The sequence below is a fragment of the Rhodnius prolixus genome, unplaced genomic scaffold, assembly GCF_049639745.1.
Source record: "Rhodnius prolixus isolate KJV_2025 unplaced genomic scaffold, Rpr scaffold_5, whole genome shotgun sequence".
NCBI classification, from domain to species: Eukaryota; Metazoa; Arthropoda; class Insecta; order Hemiptera; family Reduviidae; genus Rhodnius; species Rhodnius prolixus.
In genome coordinates this window covers 31,502,399-31,519,667 of record NW_027411624.1, presented here as the reverse complement: position 1 = coordinate 31,519,667, position 17,269 = coordinate 31,502,399, and the positions used below count along the sequence as shown (strand labels likewise).

General features: G+C 35.5%; 1 long non-coding RNA gene across 1 annotated transcript in view; it reads right to left on the bottom strand.

Annotated features, from left to right (window-relative positions):
- Positions 1–1,066: 1,066 nt before the first annotated feature.
- Positions 1,067–17,269, bottom strand: part of LOC141457969 (uncharacterized) — a 37,579-nt gene continuing 21,376 nt past the window's right edge. The window contains exons 2-3 of the long non-coding RNA XR_012460682.1: positions 5,654–5,787; positions 1,067–1,937 (exon numbers count right to left, since the gene is read on the bottom strand). This is a non-coding gene — a long non-coding RNA (uncharacterized lncRNA). The remainder of the gene's footprint in view (positions 1,938–5,653; positions 5,788–17,269) is intronic.

Below are 17,269 nucleotides of genomic sequence, written 5' to 3'. Positions count from 1 at the left end.
ATCTTAATAAGAAAAATATCGCTTTTTTAAGGCGATCTTTTCGTCCCCAGCTGCCAATTAGTTCGTGAACCGGGGGCGGAAGCTTATACTTCACTATTAACAATTTTTTTTCAACAAATAAAAAGAACTACACGGGGGAATCCGAACTGGGGATCTCCCACTTTGATTGATTGATTGTAACAAAGGACGGTTCCCCCAAGAGGGGGAAGGAACACAAGCAACCCCAAAATACCCATTATTCCTTGCCCACCCCTCGCCTCATAAGAGACTCCAGGGGCTTCATGGCCAACAAGTCTATATATGTCAAGACTATAAACTAATAAAGTATTAGAAGGACACTAGGGAGCATGGCGACTCAATCGTCCAGTGCACTGAATTAACCTAGAGAGTTCGTAAAGATTACCTGATGCTACAATCTCCGGTAGGGAGACATTTGACCTTCCGAAGATGAGGAATCTAGTTTTAGAATAAACTGGACACACCTCTACAAAGTGCCGCACAGTCTCATTGGACTCACCACAGCCAGCACAAATTGGCGACCTTGTAAGGCCGCATTTGTAAAGATGATTCGCTAAATTCGCATGTCCACTCAACACCTGAAACTAGTGTTGTTCAAAAGCTGAGCTATAAGGCTATAAGGTTCGAGCTTTGAGCGCTCGAGCTCTCAGGGCTCAGCGGTGGGCTCGAGTGTTAGCTACACAGTGGCTTCAAGGCTCGGCTCAAAAGGCTCTTGCTTGTTTTTTTTTTGTTTTTTATATGAAGCATTTTGTACTAATTAATCAATTCATTTCTTAAAATAAAATCAAGTTATAGCAGCTAATGAATTTTTCAAACAAATTTTTGTATAAATGAATACAATAATTTTTAAAATGTTCGTTGTTCATTGATTACTTGTCATTCCTTAAGAATTTAAAAAGGCTTGCACTTTGTGAGCCTTCAACTTGAGTTTCACGGCTCAAGGGCTATAAGGCTCTTATAGCCGAGGGAGAAGCTCGACTCGGTTGAGCCTTCAGCTCGAACCACAACTGAACAACACTACCTGAAACCAAATGGTGGATCTAGCGCCAGCTGTTTTAGACAGGCATGATGGCAAACAGCTCGGTGGAGATCTTCCACTTACAAACCCACACTTCGTAACCACTACTACAACACACGCTTCTAAATAAATTAATAATTATCCAGCCAGTAATTAGTTATTTTCATTGAAATCATAAATCAAGTTCTTTTTCGTTCTTTTTTTTGGTTAAAAGAAAGCAAAAAGAGGTGAACTAGAAAGAGATTTAAAGCGCCACTCAGACTCATATAGATCACATTCAGAAGAAGACGGAGAATGGCTTTAATATGTTAGCAGGAAAGTTAGTATATGGTTTGCGAGCTGCCGATCAGCAGCCTGGGGGTCTAACTCTCTAGAAGTAGTAGCTGATCTCTCCCCTACCTCTTCAAACACGGTGCCCCATTCTAGAGAAAGAGAATAGCGTTAATAGGAATGAGAGAGCAACTATCGCGTTTACACGGCGGCTAGAAACAGAGAGAATGGATTTAGTGAGAGAAAGACCGTGGGAACAGGGCCGACTCCTACTTCCCAAATACCCCCGGCCTGACTCACAAGTCAGCTCCTTAGATATTCTCTCCGTTAGGAGCGGGGAGGCCTCTCTCCTCCGGCACATACACTGGCGCAACGTCTTCAATATTACAGCTCGTGTGCGCCTTGTCTTGACACGAGCCTACTTACTACTACCTTTACACCACACACTTCTCTCTCATTTTATCCAATGCAAATAGAATGAGACAAGCATATATATACATAATACTGTACTTGCCTTCTATATCTCACATTGTCTATCTTCCTCCTTGCTGACTGCGACCACAGCCTCCGCCGCCCAGATGACCTTATCAATGACATTCTCTTTTCTTTTCTCTCCTTAGATATTAAATTACTGCAAAAATAAAAAAAAAACTATAATTTAATTACAACAAAATTTATTGATATAAATCTTGTTACATATTAAGCATTTCCACAGTACATTACGAGTAGAAGATTCTACGAGGGTTGGCCAGAAAGTGTAAATCACCCTGCGACCAAGTAGGTGGTATTATGGCACCATCCAGGTTGTCTAGGTAAGGGAGCTTCGAGGCAAAGCATAAAGGCGTGGACTATTTTCCTGCAATAAGCCGAACTCTAAGCTAAACCAGCCATTCACATCGACTAACATTTTAGCAGGAATTACAGGATATGCAGCACCGTTTCTTCTTCCTCCTGACAGGATCTACACAGACCTATTCTATACCAAGCCCAAGCGATATATGTATTTCTTTAATATAAAGTAAAGTAATTGCCTATTTTTTTTTTCAGTCGGGCTTTACATACAACTACCGATTAGATGGCGTGGACGGAGGCGACTAGCAAACATACTTTACTACAAACTTCTCGTAAGGCGCCACGGTAGCCGAGCGGTTAGAGGCGAGACCTGCGAAGCTAATATGTATTGTGGTACTGGGTTCAATTCCCGGTCTTTAGGCCTTGGATTTTATTTATTGGTTAATAAAAGAAATTTACAGTAAAGTATGTTTGCTAGTCGCCTCCGTCCACGACACCTAATTGGTAGTTGGAGGTTAAGCCCCGTCTGAAAAAATAGGCGATTACTTTACTTTACTTTACTTACTTTACAAACTTCTCGTATTAACCATTAAATAAAATCCAAGGCCTAAAACCAGGAATCGAACCCATTACCACAATACATATTAGCTTTACAGTTCTCGCCTCTAACCGCTCGGCTACCGTACCACCCTTCTCTAAAATACATAATTAGCCTGTTAAGAGGCCTACGATTATCCGAATGGACGTCTATGTCCCCGATGATTGGTGCAACCAGACGAAAAAGAACTTATTTTGGCTATCAAATTCTTGTCAGAATTTCTTAACAGTACCACACTAGCAAAGAGCAGATCTTTGCTAGAACCCTGAAAACCTGTAAAATCCATAATAGGCCAAAAAAGGCGACAACACTGGAATTAATCATTCAGTACCCTACGATCTCATAAATTGAACAATATTGCCTGAAAAACTAGCAGTTTTCCTAAACCTTGCCGAAATGACAAACATAAAAATTAACCTCTTACATCATTTCTTCTGTCTTGCGAGTAGTCAAATGACTGCCTAAAAAACCTGTTTTACAAGATTCTGAAATGATACTTGAAATTCAATTCATCGTTCAGCATTCAAATTAATTATAAGAAATATCAAAATGCCATTTTTACAGTCACCACCATAACAAATCATAATAAGTATTTATTCCGTTTGAAAGCGCATATTCAAGCCAAGATAATTACTATAACTAAATTAAACTAAGTTAATATAGATCAAGAATATAAGTTACAAGTTAATATTCAAGCACGTATTAAAAGAGTACCCATAAAATAGGCCGCGTTCTCGCATCTTAACAGTGAAAATGAATTACGTTCCAATAAATCTAAAACCAGAGGGGGGCTGAAAGTAAAAAAAAAAAGGAACAAAAATCTCTCATTTTAGTTTAGGCCATAAATAATGTTAGCCAATAAATAAATGTTCCGTACATTATCGACTATTATGTTATTATGTTTGATTATTGTTGAGTCTAAATCGATATTATAATATAAACTTAGTTGGAGGCCATATTTAAGTGTTCCTATTATAATTATTATTAGAATTTCATCCGGATCTATTTTATTTAAAATGTTTTAATGCCCGCATTGTGTAAGCTATTAATGCAATATTTGTGCAACTATACAACTTTCATTAACCCTAGTTTTACTTATTTAAATTTAATTTTAAATATAGTAGACTTCAAAAAGGGGTTCAAGTTTACCATAATCGATGGTCACGTTTAAGAAAGTATGATGTCATAGCTACCTTCACGGATAGTTTGTCAAACAAATATTCAGCCATGTTGGCGAATAAATTGGTTTTAATATACAGGGTATTCATTTTAAGACGGCTCAAATGCATTTCATGCTTAAACGGTAGAGGAAAAATTTGTTGGCCGTCACCTCTTGTTTCAGAATATGTGACTTGATTTTAGATTCCTGCTCGCATACGCGCGTCCAAAAGTAATGGTTTGCAGTTGATCCCCAACTGTAACAGATGTAAAATTAATTTTTAGCCATTTTGTGTATGCTTGAAAACATCTAAAGCTCTTAACATTTGTGATTTTCCTTAGAAAAATCACTAGGAAAACGGCTTATTTCCCGATATTAAGAAAAATACTAGCTTTACTGCCTTGGCAATATTTTCAGAAGGAAGGGGATGAAAAAAATACATAAAAATGCCCTATCGCGTGCTCTTCTTTCTCTTTGATAACAAGTTAAAAATTGAAATATGATTAATAAATATCAGATTTTGAAATGGCCTAGCACCTTTAATTTTGAAGATATCGAATTGCGGTTTCCGGTTTCTTTCATAATTTTTTTATACTCTTTAAAACTGTGTATATCAAAATGGGGGTCAACTGCAAATCCTCACTTTTGGTCGCGCGTCAGCCGCGTATGCGGGCAGGAATCTAAAATCAAGTCACATATTTTGAAACTAGAGGTGACGGGCTACAAATATTTCCTCCACCATTTTTCGCTCAGATTAACCGTTTAAGCATGAAATGTATTTGAGCCGTCTTAAAATAAACACCCTGTAATATAATATACAAATATAGTAGTTGAGTCAATAAGTAATACAGCCACAATCTGCAAAATCTTCAGAGTTTCGACTTATTCTCATTTCACTAAAAGATAAGAGCTACATTTCTTTTGAAATTCTTTTATTCTACCGACATTGTAGCAATTAATTCACCAATACAATAAAAGTAATATTACAAAAAAATATAACTAAAAGAATTTAATTGAACATATCGCGAACAACATGTGGCCGCCGCAGATAGACATAGAGAAGTGGCCGCCGAGGTCTGGCCATTGTTATCTACTGTGTGGGAATGTCAGCATTAAGTCAAGTACAATTCTTTCTCACGATGAAATTAAACAGTGTACCCACTTCCAAGTCGTTCACTTTCTTCACCAAAATCTTTATCTAAAAGTTCTCTCTTTTTCTTTACATCCGCTGCCGACGATACAAGCACTTTAGTGCAAGTACTTTTCTTTATTTTTCATTCTTATTTAGTTTTGATACTACCCTTTTCTTTATAGGGTGAAGTCGGGTGAGATGGCCAATCGGGAGAGATGGCCAAAAGCCGAAATTTAACCGAAATGTCGTCCGACGGCGCTGAGTGACCTCTCAAGTGATGAACGTTCATGTCTGACTACAGTGAGCTCATTTCGGTCTGCGTCAAAGCGTTATTAATTAACTCAGGGAATAAAAACATTATCGCCTCAACAAAAATTTTTATGATGGTTACATACTGCGTGCTGCAGCGAATGCATGTGTCGAAATTTTAGTGTTGTTTTTTACATATTAGGAAAGTACAGTATACATTAATGAATCCTAACTTCTAAAACTGTCAAAAAGTACGCTTTGAGTTAGTTATGTTAGAAGGTGTTTATTTTTATCAAAATGTAGTTGTTGGGGATTTCACTAAGCAAACCAGACGTTTTTGGCTGAGATTTAAGAATTGTTCTTAGTATCAGGTAGCGACTAGCAACAATTACTTTACTATAAATTTCTTATACTTACATATTAATAAAATCCAAGGCTTAGACTGGGGAATCGAACCACAAAGTACTAAAAATACTTCTTAGCTTTGTGGACCTCGCCTCTAACCGCTCGGCTTCAGTAGTTCCTGTCTGAAGATGTAGTTTTCCCATTTCCTGCAATTGCACATTATTTGTTTAAAATTTAATTAAATATTTCGCTCAAAGAAGAAGTTTGAGGTGTAACTATTTTATATTTATGATTTAAGGCGCGTCAACATCTAAGGTTATTGGCGCCCGGAGACAACACTGTTCATTAACGGACAGTGAGCTGTAAGAAAGCTCATAAAAAGAGAAAAGCTAAGGATCAAGCAGCTGGATTCGAACCCAGGATCTCCGCGTGGGAATCCAATACACTAACCGCATAGCTAATCCGTTCCCAACTATTTGGTGTGTGAAAAAGTGAAGAGTGAATGAAAGACTTTTACAAGACAGAGAGACAGAGTGAACGTCTTAAAAAAAAAAATAATAATAAATAAATAAAAAATAAAATAAATACAAGAGACGCCTGGCTATGAATGGAAGTGATGAGTTAAAAGTCTCACGGGAACCCGCGGGCCAGCATAGATCGTGAGCTATGTTCAAGTCTTCACGCACGTACTTTCTGTTTGTCAGTCGGTCCGCATGTCAACACTCGATACGCGCACATACATTTACACATTCATATAGTATACTAACACATGTACAATGGATAATTATTAAATCATAGTTCGCCCACCCTGACTACTGGGGCAGCCTGTCACATGTTACTTTATGGTCGTCGTGAGATACTTTCGTAGGGCACCCTTTATATTTTATAAATATGTATTCCATTGATTAAATGAAATCTTTTTACTCGACCAGGATGTACAAATTCCAAACTGTGACAAGTAGTTTTTTTTTTAAAAAAAAGAGATTTATGTTATTAGAAAAATTAGCATTTAGAATGCAATTTCAGATGACAGTTAATGCAATTTCTCGATAGATTCACTGCTAAAATACTAAAATGCGGGTAGAACAGGGGTGTCAAATTCAATTAAACCACGGGCCACTTGGTGCAACAGGCAAGATTCACGCGGGCCACAACATATTTGCAAAATTTTTCCTAGTTTTCCTATATCTGGATTCTCAGAGTCTGAGAATAGACAATCTTCATTAAGGTAGATAGATGTTTATTAGTCAATCCTGATCTATATGACGTTTTATTTTAATTTCATAGACGGAAATGGTTGCTCACACAAGTACGTACGAGGGTCGTTTGAAAAGTCCGTGCAAAGTGAGAGAGATAGCACCACTGGCGCGTATCGAGGTTATGTTTAGTTAGTAGCATCTCTTGGAAGAACACACACCAAGTTTCAGCCAGATCGGTCCATTTCTTTGTGTTTGGCATTCGTTTGAATCGAGGAAGTCGAGTGATTTTCAAAAAATGGACGAAAAAGAATTTCGTGTGTTGATTAAACACTACTTTATGAAAGGCAAAACGCCTGAGGAGACTAAAGAGAAGCTTGATAAACATTATGGTAACTTTGCACCTTCGATTAGAACAGTTTATAAGTGGTTTCAAAATTTTCGGAGTGGCCATATGGGCACAAGTGACGCTGAACGTTCTGGACGCCCTGTTGAGGTTACTACTCCAGAAATCATTGATAAAATCCATGATATGGTGATGGATGACAGAAGAGTGAAGGTGCGTGAGATTGCTAGTGCTGTGGGCATCTCGAATGAACGGGTACATAATATTTTGCATCAACATTTGGACATGACAAAGCTATCTGCAAGATGGGTGCCGCGATTGCTCACGCTTGACCAAAAACGAAATCGTGTGAAGTGTTGCAAGGACGGTTTGCAGCTGTTCCAGAACAATCCGCATGACTTTAAGCGTCGTTTCGTCACTGTGGATGAAACATGGATACATCACTACACTCCTGAGACCAAAGAACAATCTAAACAATGGGTTACCAAGGGGGAATCTGCGCCAAAAAAGGCGAAGACCGTTCCTTCGGCCGGAAAGATTATGGCGACTGTCTTTTGGGATTCGCAAGGAATAATCCTCATCGACTATCTGGAAAAGGGTAAAACTATTACAGGTGCATATTATTCATCGTTATTGGACCGTTCGAAAACCGAGCTGCAAGAAAAACGCCCACGATTGGCCCACATAAAAGTCCTTTTCCATCTCGACAACGCACCAGCTCACACCTCAGCAGTTGTGGTCGCAAAATTAATGGAAATAGGGTTCCAACTCGTTTCACATCCCCCCTATTCTCCAGACTTGGCTCCCTCGGACTACTATTTGTTCCCCAATATGAAGAAATGACTGGCGGGAAAAAGATTTTATTCAAACGAGGAGGTGATTGCAGAAACGAATGGCTATTTTTCAGACTTGGACAAATCCTATTATTCGGAAGGGATCAACAAACTAGAGCAGCGTTGGACGAAGTGTATAAGCCTAAAAGGAGACTATGTTGAAAAATAAAAAAGGTTTACCCCAAAAAATTAAGTAGTTTTTATTTTTGCACGGACTTTTCAAACGACCCTCGTACTCCAAAAATAACATAAAACTTGTACAGCAAACTTTTTTTTTGATATTTCTCACCTAAATAAGAATATATTTTGGAAATTCCTACTTCGTCTTTTAAAACCGAATCATTCTGCACTGGCCTCCCCAGGAAAGGCCTGGATACGTGTGTACACGTCTTCAGTAGCTAAAGGGTTATCAAGGGAATTGTGTGCACGGTATTGTCTCGATCTCCCCTAAGCGCTATTTTCTTCATAACAATTTTTTATATTTTCATTTTATTTCAGTACCTCGTGGGCCTCAAGAAATTACCTCAAGGGGCGGCCCGCGGATTGCCACTTTGACACCCCTGCTGTAGAATGGTACTTTGTTGAAACGATCCTTTGGTTTGTTTTTGTTTTATAAAAAAGCTTTTTCAATTGTCCATTTTTTTTATGTTCCTTATATTCCCTTTCTGAGCTCTGAAATTAAGTTCAAAGTTTTGATTTACACAGCCTATAATATCAGGTGGCCCAAACAAAGAATTTGCTTGGTTCCAACTACATAACTTTTTACCCAGATGAGCTTTAAAATGAAACTTGCTAGTACAAGCCACTGCTTTAAAAAAACTCACTAGTTTTCGACATTATAGATAAATCTTGAAATAGTACTACACCAGGTGTACTGATTTGAATGTCGTAGAAAGGACATATGATATCCTGTTGGTAGGTGACTCCTGAAGAGCTGTAGAATCCTAATTACAAACCCTATAATTCTGAGAGCCTCGAAGAATGCTCGTCATGTTCGCTAATTAAAACGAAAAGAAGAAACTTTTCTCATCTTGCTGACGTGTACCCTCACTCTTTGGTCAATCAGCTTCTTGGACAGAGTTCTCTTCAACATTTACTTGCTGTCAAATTACTTTAAAGTTCTTTCCTGAACAAAACAGCGTTAATGCAGTTACACTAAATTAATTTACTAAATTCTTTGTCATTCATTTTCGTCAGATATTTGTTTGATACAAGATATTTAGTTCAATAGGGTAATAAGCAAATTTTTAGGCATTTCTTTGTACATTCATGAAATAGAAAGAAGTATTTTTACAATTTACATTGAAGAATGAATATATCTAGAAACCCATCCAAATAATATTACTAAAATGAACAAATAAATTATAATGCAATTCAAAATTATTTACCTTTTAAATTATTTACAACTCGGAAATATAAAAACAAAAAATCACAAGTGCTTTCTCTTCTCTTGAAAGATACGTAATATACTCGTACACCAAGCAAAATAAATTATTATTTAGCCACGTAAATTAAGAATAAAACGTAATTATAATCAATTTTGTAGAAATTAAGACGTGTTCAATCAAAATTCGATAATTTTAGAAGCCCATATTTACTTAATGAAGGCTCGTTTAGAGAGAAACAATTAGAAATGTTATCTTTTGTTGAAGGAGTCCAAAATATAAACTGTCTCAAATAAATCAGTTAAGTTACAGTTTCGTTTTAATCCTTCTTCTATAAATCTATGAAGGAAAGCGCCCTGAAACAGAAAATGATCAGGATCATTAGGTTCATTATTGACCCCAAAAAATGGGCTATTTATTACGGGTAAATTGAACTCTCTTCCGCTGGACCAATAATCCAGGAAATTCCTTTAAAGTAACCTAATAGTACCAAGAACCTTTATTTCTTTAAATGAAATTCTTGGTTGATGTATTCTTTTTCCTAAGTTGCGGAGGATTGTCTGCAATGATGGTTGAAAGGTGACGATTTCAGTATCCGAACTAAGTGTTTACTAAGTGGCCTTGTTCTTTTTAATAAAAGACTTATTTAAATGAATTTAATTGTTTACTTAAGTTAACTTCTTTGTTCCTGGAAGGTTGCTATAGATGCCCATTTTGTTATTATTTTATAAGGCTAGTTTTTGTTGGTATCTGCGTTTGTTTACTTGATATTGCGAATTTCAATACTAAAAAATTTATTCACAAGATGTGGGATTAATCTAGAATTAACATATAGAAGTGAGTGAACTCCTACTGTTATTATTCAGCGTAAGAATTAGTTTGCATTCAAAAACTGGTAAGCTGTTTGAATAAATCAATTCAATCAGTAAGAGATTGGTAACTACTAGAAAAATATCGCCAACTAATTTATGAACGCCATTCTGAATGGCAGGATGAATTAATATTTTGGAGACTTATATGAAAAAGTTCAGGAGAATTCAGGAGGCGAGTGAAAGGAAGCAATTTATAAGTTTCGTGAATTACACGAACTAGAGTTCTTGCTAGCGGGATTGAATCAGAAGTGTGTTGGTCATAATGGGATTTCTCAAGATTAAAATGGTAAGGTATGCTGAACAAGTTGATTTACTATGAAACTAACTTTGATTTTGAAAGTTTATGTATTAAAAACGGCGTACAAAAAAAAAAATCCAGCTTTTTATAAAACTATTTTGCTTTGAATGATAAAAATTGTTTATTTTGAAAGAAGCAAGCTAAATTTCTCTCCTTCAATAGAACCTCCATGATACTTGTCCTTTTCTGTCAGGATATTAAATAATAATAATAAAAAAAATCACCCATAGAACACGTGTTAATTCTGTGGCCGGAACCGTGGAAGAAAAGTAGCAGTGGTATTGGTCTTCATTGTGCGCTAGTTTCCCAGGCAATGGCAATAGCGTTCCATTTCTTATAAGGTAACCTCTTTTATAAGTTTCCTTCCTTGTCGCACTACAATGGCCACATCAAGGTAGTAACCTGTGGCGGCGATGTTAACACGATAAAATAGAAAAAAGAAATCAACAGATTGGGCCGGCTGTGTCCAATGGTGGTAGGCGTCCCTCAAGTTCCCACAGAATGATTGCTCTCATTCACTCTCTCTATTCTCCCTAAACCCCTCTCTTTCTCTAGTTCCGCCAGGCTGACATTGTCCGCTTTTCCTTCTTGGTGAAAATGGACTTGATGGTTGAAGAAGAGGTTGCTAGTTGTTCCGCGTGCGACCGACCGAGGATCACGAGCCGTGCAAAAAGGGAAGCACATAGTCAACAGTTTACTGAAGCGTAAACCACAAATAAATCATTTGTTGACAGAATTCTTCCTACTTTGCTTCTTATGCAAGCGCTTTAAATTTCCAATCGTTTCTTTGCATTATGAACCGTTTAATATTGTAATTAACCAAATAAATTAGAATTAATCAATTAGCTCCAATAAATACGAGTACGATGCTAAAATTTTAACTGAAGTAAAAGTATTTCAATCAGACAATTAGTAGCTCAAGAAATTTCTTGTTGTTATTAGAAGTTGGTCGTAAATAACAGGAAATAATAATAAAGATAGATGTCCAAAATTAAGGTTATTCTTCAATACAAGTTAGTCAACTAATTAGAACAAAAAAGTTCGATTCGAAACTTCCATCTTTCATAGACTCTTTCTCAGTTCATGAAGCACTCCAGAGCTTTAGTAAAGTAAAAGTAAAGTAATCGCCTATTTTTTTAGGCGGGGCTTAACGTCCAACTACCAATTAGGTGTCGTGCACAGAGGCGACTAGCAAACATACTTTACTGTTAAATTTCTTTTATTAACTATTAAATAAAATCCAAGGCCTAAAGACTGGGAATTGAACCCAGTACCACAATACATACATATTAGTTTCGCAGGTCTCGCCTCTTAACCCGCTCGGCTACCGTGGCACCCACACAAAATTAGCCTGTTAAGAGGCCTACGAATTATCCAAATGGAGGTCTATGTCTCCAGAGCTTTATTATGAAAATACTTTGCCCAGGTATCTTAAGTCCAGTCCAAACAAACTGACTGGAAGGTTGCTCAAATTAGTGGGTGCCACAATTGACTCTTTGGGTTGCAGTGGCATTGGCTTTCGGCCTAAATTCTCAAAGAATCTAAATTTCCCACTTACAAACCTATGCATCAAAATAACTAGATCAACACCCGGCTATTTTTTTTTTGCAAGCCCATTCTTTAGTTTAATTAATAAGTTTAATGTACATAAACTAATATGTTCATTAGTAGAAATAATTATAAATTAATTTTCCTTGTTTTGTGATGGGGTTGCCTGATTATTCTTGGAATCCATCAATGGTGATGTTCACCATCATGTCAAAAAAAAGTGTGTTTCTTTTGGTTTATAAAAATTTGCACACGCATTAACTGATTTTAGAAACACTAAAAAAAATGGATCCATATTTAAAAAGTCACACTAAGCCTAAAAACAAATCTTCACAAACTTTACACTTCTTGAAACTTTTTAGTAGTTTCGAGTTCACAAAAATGAATCTGAATCCTTGAAAAAAGAAGAACGAATAAGTTTTTTGTTTTAAATTTCAACTATTCCAATAATAATTAGAGAAACTAATATTACCTAAATAACTAAACATGTAAATAGCCGAAGAATTTTTAAAGCAAGGCCATTTTAAGAAAGAAGAGAAACCCTGTTTTCTAGGACACATATGATAACTATAAATGCCACCAAAAATAGGAAGAAATCCATCCTTGAGGACGGCTAATTATGAAGGCGCCGTAACAGGCCAGATTGCTTATTAACGTTTTGTCTATTTTTCCTTCTGTTCCTCATTCATTCAGACATTTATTTCTCTCTCTCCCAAACAAGTAGCCTTTGCCAGAGTGCGGTATATGGCCACGAAATAGGCAATAAACTTTCTTAGCCTTTAGATCTGCTAATTAAATGTTTTAAGAAGACAAGCGAGGGTGGTTAGTTCTACCAAAAATGGTTCTACTTTAATGCTGGCAAAGTTTCCTCTACTTCACTTCTTAAACATTTTTCTGGCTATTCTAGGTGCTGCTGATTTTGTTTAAATATGATGTTGCTTTCTAAATTGGGTTCTATTTTTAATTAATGAAGAAATTCATCAATTAAGCGGCTTTAATTTGTGTTTTTCTTGAATGGACTTATCAAGGCCATTAATAATAATCAAACCACTCCACTGATGTTGCCCGATTATCCTGTAAAGACAAGAAAGATAAGTTAATTGAAAAATATTTAAAACCATTTCAATTATTCTGTCGCTTTGTTTATTTTCATTAAAAACATCATTTTAATCTGAATTATATGAAATTACGTTAGTCTGTAATCTTGTTTAATTTTCGGAAATTTTGAAAATGCTCTGCAGTTACTTTCAAAAAATGAAAATAGATTTATCACCTATTCTGAGGCAGATGTATTATTTACATGAAACAAATTATCTGAACACTTCAGACAACCAACTTTGTAACTAGCCTTAAAATACGATAGAATAATAGGTGCCATTGGGACTAGAAATTTCAAATTCAAACCCTAGAGCAGGGGTCCCCAAACTACGGCCCGCAGGCCACATGTGGCCCCCTGAGGACATTTATCCGGTCCAGAGCCGCACTTCCGGAAGGGGCATCTCTTTCATTGGTGGTTTCAGTGAGAGAAGCACTATATGTGGCGGTGCCGTAAAGCGCTGCGTCGCTCATGTACAGTACTACTTCCGATGACTCGCGGGATGCACGGCTCCGAAAACAGTGTAAAATAACAGCAGAAGTAGGAAGAAAGGCAATGCACTATAACTAAACCGGACATTGACCATCTCATTAGCCAAAAGCAGGTCCATAATTCCCACAGAAATACTGGGCAGTTTGGTGATTTAAATTTACTTGTTCTTTATTTGAAATATTTTATTTGTTCCCGTTTTGTTTTTATATATATATATATATATATATTCTGGCCCTCCAACGGTCTGAGCGACTGATTTGCTCAAATTTTCAGTTGTAAATACTTTATATCAGACTGAAAAATGTCAATAAAAACTCTTGTCAGACCATCCTTATATTGATCAAGCGCTTTCCTTGGGCGATTTTAATCCCATTAAACTTAAGAAGTGGTGAGCCAAAATTTGGTAAAAACTGAACCTGTTTGTGGCCATATTGAGTTCGGCTATATGAATAGAATCATAAGCCAAGCTACAACTCTATTGTACAATATAACTTAATATTATTTATATTTCATTGTATTCTTATTCTATTATGTCTGCAAATGCTATGCAGAAAAGCTAATAGCACTGATGCTATTCAAGAATTTATAACAAAACGATTTAAATGTAAATCTAACGATAAGTTATTCAAGTTATTGTCAAGGCAGCTAAATTGAAAAACTCTTTATCTAATTAATGGCCTGTTTTTTTTTAAGCAAGCAGGTGAACTAAAATTTATTGAATTTAAGATTAAAAAAAATAAAATATGTGAACAAACATTAATCACACGAAGTAATAAGTGCATTCGGTGCAAACCATGAAAACAAAAAGTATCTATTGTCAATTTAATATTCTTTAGACTGTTTTGATAATTGTACAGTAAATGGTTAACAGTTCTAACCTAGTCTGCGTTTGTTTTATTTTCACTTGTTTTAATAATTATTTTTATTTCATGATTTAAATAAATAAAATATCATTAATTCTATGAAAGAAAATGCCTTAGATACTCTTAATATACGATTAAACCTAACCAAAGAGATTTCTCTTAGTAACCATCATTAAAGATGAACATTTCTTTAGTTTCCACTTTTAAGATAAAATTGAATCTTTAACTTAAGATAGGAATCCTTGCAAATTAAGCAAAGTATTCTTGGATTGTTGAATTTCAAGTATCAGTTTAAGTTCAGGGTTTTTATTGTGGCAATAAAAATTCTACAGTTTTATTCTAAGATAGCTGGTACTTTAACCTTTAGTTAGGTCTAAATTAATAGTGGAAAGCTTTCAGTATTGGTTAAAGCTATCTAAAGATTGTTTTAACAACTACCAATCAAAGTTTGATTTAACTTATTAATAACATGGAACTCTCAAGATAGATTCAACTGTGCTGAATCACAGTTACAGAATGTTAAAGAAACTATTAGATATACGTATGTTTCAAACATACTACAAAACAAACGACAACTATACAACACTCTGCTAGCTCCAGTATAGACTTATTAGAAATTTTGAGAATTAGTAAGTTAAGATGAAAGAACTGTCTTTTGGCTATCGCCTTCTAAAGAAAGGATCTTTCACTGGTGTTTCAAATTATTTTCATCCAAATTAATTTTTTGGAGTGTTTCTGTAACGAAATGTTTTCCTTAAATATCTTTTTCTTTTTTTTAGTACAGTAACACAATATTCAAGCAAAATAACTTTTAGCATTCCTAGTTCGAATGAAACCTTGAGAATTAGAGTAATTCACGTGTGTTCCACACCAGTTTTTGGCATATAGTTTTGAAAAAGAAGTTTAATTTTTTAATTTAACAAAATTTAGAAAGGGAAAATTGCTGCATCTAAAAAGAAATTATTTTATTTTCTAATTACAATTAAAAAATAAAATATATATATTTCCCAATCAGGATTTAGTTGTTACACCGCTGATGACGAAGAAAATAGCAAGATTTGAATTTGATTGCTATTACCGATCAATAGATAAATGCTTACTGAGACCGAATGATGTGCTCAATCGGTAGCCAAGAGCTCGGAGGTACTTGTTTGTAAAACCGCTGCAACCTGGCAGCGGAGGTTCATATTCTTTAGTCTGAACACGTATATCCCGGAACTGCAATGTGCAAGCACACAGGAAAATCGGGCACGTGCACTGTGCTTCAGTTTAAACTGAAGATAATATAGCGATTAGCAAATCGACTTTTATTTACATAATCCTGTAGTACATCATTTCCAATGAGAGGGGATAATACAAATAAGAATAAGTTTAAAGACTAAAAAGCAAGGTCATCATGTTTCCCTAATTATTACCTACAAACTAATTACAATTGTTTTTAATCAAATAGAAATTAATGAAGAACGATGGCTCGAAGAAAACAAAATATAAAGCATAACTGACCACTCCAATTTATAATTAAATGAAGAAAGGTCACGGTCAAAAAACTAACCTTACACAATATAAATAAGTTGTTCCTAACCTACGCAAGTATAAATTAATTAGAAAACGTTTTATGTAAATAAGTGAAAAAACAAAACAAAAAATAAAGTAAAATGAAATAAAAGACTCCACACATATAAGAAGTATATAAATAAAATACCACACTTTAAAATTCATACATGTTATTCAAAAAATTATGTGGGTTACCAGCAGACAATAAGCGACAGTTGTTAAAATGCGGGCTTACACCAGATGCTTTTCAAGGAAATATGGTTTTTGTATTAAAGAGACATTTCTAGTTTTTGAATTTAAAATTTAAACTTCATTTATAAATGTTCACCCAATGTAATTACAAATTAAATTTCTTTTTATTTAATTGTATTTTTAATACAAACCGGCCATGAAAGTGAACCAAATTGATATTGGCTAGCTACCAGCATTAGAGTTTTGTATTAATTTCACTTTTTTTAAAAAAGTTTAAAGGTATTTAAATGGTCCCTTTTTGATTTTATCATCACTGTAAGCTTTTGTACTTACTCAAGTTACTGTTGTAACAGTAATAACTGCAAGAGATAAGTCAAGAAATTTATTTTGAATAAATATTCTTCAAGTTCATTCTTCTAGAACAAGGAACGCTCCTAATTCCCTTCTTCCAAACTTTCTGAGGGCCGCAGAGTAATGCAAGGAAGTATTTTAGGCTAAACACTCTTTACACATTTATCCGTTCCATCTTCTTTTGCCGATAACAAAGCTTATCTTTCTTCTGATCCATTATTCAATTCATAAGAAGTCGTCAATGAAACAAGCGTTTGGAATTAACGAAAACAAGAGCACCTAACTTACGTTCATTTTTTTTTGGCAACCCGGCGACTGAATACTTGGGCATATACTTGGACAAAATACTCACGAGCAATCTTCTAAACGAGACTAATACGACAAGACCCCGAAGGAGGAAGTGGATTAGCCACTTCTACAGGGGTACTTGGCGTCCCTGCGGGTATTCCAGCCTAACAACAACATGAACATGAGCAACATATACTGTGTTACACCACAATACATTTACACAGTACACATAGGGCACAGTCATCTGTACAAATTAGGGGCTTATTAGCTCGGAACCGTTGTGCAGATTGCAGTTGAGGAGGAAACAGCCTCTCACTGGCTGTACGATTACGTTGCAATCCAGTGATTGTGCTATGAAACCTTTGGATCTTTGA